The sequence below is a fragment of the Nuphar pumila genome, chromosome 11, assembly GCF_984573655.1.
Source record: "Nuphar pumila chromosome 11, dmNupPumi1.hap1.1, whole genome shotgun sequence".
In the NCBI taxonomy this organism is placed as follows: Eukaryota; Viridiplantae; Streptophyta; class Magnoliopsida; order Nymphaeales; family Nymphaeaceae; genus Nuphar; species Nuphar pumila.
The window spans coordinates 115,128,537-115,132,789 of record NC_143259.1 but is presented as its reverse complement, the minus strand read 5'-3'; positions in this window follow the sequence as shown (position 1 = coordinate 115,132,789).

Below are 4,253 nucleotides of genomic sequence, written 5' to 3'. Positions count from 1 at the left end.
GGGAATATATCATTTTTTTTATGTAAAAGTATGACTTTTGAAGATTAAAATTTGATACATTGTAGACTGTTGATTTTTCAACCCTTAAAAAAATGACATACACGTCAGCAAAACAGGGATCCAAGGGTCGATTTTCACTAAGCCAAAAATATAGATCTCATCCAGAGAATCAGCAACACACACACGTATGTATACATATACCATTTTAGTTTTTGATATTCTATTGTATGATTTTGTAAATTAAGCCTTGTATGTAATCTTCATAGTTGATTTTGAGAACATCCACTGAAAGAGGAGCGTCTCATGCTAATAGGTTTTTGGGTCCCTATTGCACCACAATTTTGCTCGAAGTTTTTGATGAAAGAATCCCACTCAATTTATGATATATAAGTAAATAAATGATGATAAACACATCTATGAGCTCATATTAAGCAGAAAACACTTGCAACTAGACTTTTTGAAGTGGTTCATTTTGAGTCCATCCTCAAATAGTGGAGAAAAGGTCAATTACTATATGAGAGAGAGAGAGGAGGGGGCTACAAAGTAGGTTGGTTTGGTAAAGAAAACAAACAAAACATACCTGGTGCAATATAGTCAATGGCTCTGAGAGTGTTATTACGGATTGAAGTCTTTCCTTCAATTAGTAACTTAGCAATACCAAAATCACAGACATGACCAACAATGTCAAAATCCAAAAGCACATTGTTGGGCTTCAAATCACAATGAGCAATTGGATATGAATAACCATGATGAAGATATTCCATCTCACAAGCCACATCTATCACTATACCAAGCCTTTGTTGGAGACTCAAGAAATCATGTTGAGAATACAGCCATTTATCTAGGTTTCCATTAGGCATGAACTGAAGAACCAATGCTTAGAAATCAAGGTTAGAACAGGCAATCATGACCTTGACAAGGTTCCTGTGCTTGATTTTGCGCAAGATATGGCTCACTGTATCAAAAGTACTGGATGCATTCTCCGAATGCAAATTGATTACCTTCACTGCTATGCTTGTTCCATCAACCTGGATCCCTTTATAAACAAAACCAAAACTACCAACTCCTAGCTAGCAAGTTGGATTCATTGAAGTATTTGTTGCTCGAACAAGCTCATAATATGATATCCTTTTATGCCCCCTTCCAAATATTTCATCCTCATGCACAGAATAGTTTTTTGCTTTCCTCCTCAGAAATAATGTGGTTGAGATTGCACACATTATGAAAAACATAGGGAGAGTAGTGATAAAAATGATGGATCTGTGAGAAACTAAGCTTTTCTTAGGTGCTCTCATAATGCAGGTTGGCAATTGAAACCTTTTTGCCCCACATAGTGCAGGATTTCTTAGAAAATATCTACTTGTTAGTTTTGCAAAGACCCCACCGCTTGGAATTTCACCCTCTAACCCATTGAAAGACAGGTTCAAGAAGATGAGATATAGAGGCTTCTCCAAGGAATTTGGGATTCTGCCAACCAATGCATTAGAGGAGAGGTCTATAGACACTATGCTTATGAATTTACCAAAGAATTCAGGGATCCAACCTTCGAACGAGTTCCAAGACAAATTTAGGCTCACAAGCATCTGGAGCTCTGCAAGAGTGTTTGGTAGGCTTCCTGACATCTTATTTGCAGAGAGGTCCAAAAGATTCAGTTGCTTCAAATTCCCTATCTCCACTGGAAGGGTCCTGGTCATATTGTTGTTGGACATCTCCACGTTCAGCAACCCTATAATACTAAAGAGACTAGAAGGTATACCGGATGATATCCTATTGAAAGACAAGGAGAGTTTTTGCAAGTTGGTCAAGTTTCCTATGGAGTCTGGCAGTAAACCAGATAGCATGTTGTGATGGAGGGCAAGAACGCCAAGTGATTGGACTTGAAACAGCTCTGCAGGGACAGAGCCGATCAGAAGGTCATGTGAAAGCCATAGCAATTCCAGCTTCTTTAGCCTTCCCATTGCTGGTGAAATGGCACCATTCAAGTCATTACTGTCCAAGGGTAATTGGGGCAGGCTGGTCAGGTTTCCAATCTTATTAGGAATGCTTCCATGGATTTGGTGCATGAAATCACAGTAGATGATTGGAAAACCATCCTACTAAAGTTGAGGGTTAAGCGATATTGACAACCTCGCAAGACTAGTGCAGTTTGTCAATGATGTAAGGAAGTCAAGATCCATAGTACCTGGCACATTTACTAGTAGATTGTGTTGGGTCGGGTCCAGCCCATGTTGGGCCTGATCCAACCTGCCCCATTTGGTGAGGCGTCCTTTTCATGAGACAGAAAAAGGAGAGGGCCCCCATGAGGGAGCCTTATCTCAGAGACCAAAAAGAGAGAAAAAGGGGAAGAAGAAGAAGGGGGAAGAAAGTGGTGGGGCAGCCATTGTTGGGCAAGCCCTTTGCTCTCCTTTATTTCGGAGGTTCTCTCGGTGAAGGTAACCTTGTTTATCATCTTTCTTTTGTATTCCTCAAGATTAGGGTTAATCTTGAGAAGAAGTTGTGTATACCCATTTGCATAGTGAAAGTAGTTTCGGTTTGCCCCATGATTTTTTTTCCTCCATGTTGTGAGGGTTTTTTGCCATATTAAATCTTGTGCCTCTTGTGTGATTGCATTTTCTTATTGGTTTGGTATTTCGTCCACTTGAATCTTTGTTCTTGGTTGTCAAATGTTGAATATGGTGGTTAAGTAGGGATATTGAAGTTGTGGGATATAATTTCTTTCCGTTGATTCTTCGATTATATATATATATATATATATATATATATATATATATATATATATATATATATATTTGTGCCTAGATTTTATTTTCAGATTCTCCAACAAGTGGTATCAAAGCCAAGGTTAGGCTGCGGGTACTATTTGTGAAGTCAGAATGCATGACAACGGTGTGTCTACCACCATGATTAAGTTGAACAATTCCAACTAGCTTATTTGGAAGCCGAAAATGGAAGACATCCTTTATTGTAAAGATTTGTATGACCCAATTGAAGGAGTTAGAGTCAAACCTGAAAATACGTCCGACAAAGATTGGGAAAAGATGAACAGAAAAACCATTGGTACGATCCAACAATGGGTGGATGATAGTGTGTTTTACCATATGTCGAGTGAAACGAGTGCTCAATCGTTATGGAAAAAGTTGAAGTCTTTGTATGAGCAAAAGACCGTCGGGAACAAGGCTTTTATTATCAGAAAGCTTATAAATTTGAAATTTAGGGAAGGCAACAATGTCTTAGAACATCTAAATGAGTTCCAAAGCTTGGTGAACCAGTTGGGTACAATGAAAATGAATTTGGAAGACAAACTTCAGGCTTTGTTGGTTTTGGGATCTCTGCCAGATAGTTGGGAGACCTTGGTTGTTTCAGTTTGTAATTCTGCTCTAAATGGTGTATTGTCTATGAGCTTAGTGACTGCAAGCTTATTCAATGAAGAGACAAGAGGAAGTCAGCAAAATCAGATAATGTGCAGGCCATTGTCACATAGAACAAAGGAAGGGGTAGAACAAGATACAATGATCAATCAAGAAGTCATAGTAAGTCCAAAGGCAGGTCGAAGTCTAAGAATAGAGCTTGTTTTCATTATGGAAAGGAAGGTCATCTGAAAGGGAATTGCAATGTGTGGAAGAGAGCGATGAATGAGAAAAAGGATAAAAATCAAATAAAGATAGTACCACAGCTGCATTGGCAGATGATGAGAATGTCATTCTCACTATTAATGAAAATACATGTTTGTATGTGACAAACCATGATTCAGAGTGGGTATTAGACGCTTACCATGCTACTTCGAGAGGGGAGCTCTTCACATCTTATAAGGCAGGGGATTTTGAAAATGTGAAGATGCGAAACACTAGCTATTCTAAGATTGTTGGTATTGGTGATATATGCATGCAAACAGATGTAGGGTACACTCTAACATTGAAGGATGTACGACATGTGCTTGATTTGTATCTCAATCTTCTCTCAGAAATTGCTTTGGATAAGCAAGGATTTGAGCACCAATTTAGTCAAAGTAAATGGAGATTGACTAAGGGTGCATTGGTTGTTGCCAAAGGAAATGTTTGTTGTGGTTTGTACAAGACTCATGTGAAGGTGAGCAAGGATTTGTTGAATACTATCCATGATGATGTTTCTCCAAATTTATGGCATAAACAACTTGGACATATGAATGGGAAAGGGCTACAATTATTGTTGAGGAAGTCTTGCATTCCCTCTATGAAAGGTGTGACACTCAATCCATGTGATTATTGTTTACTTGG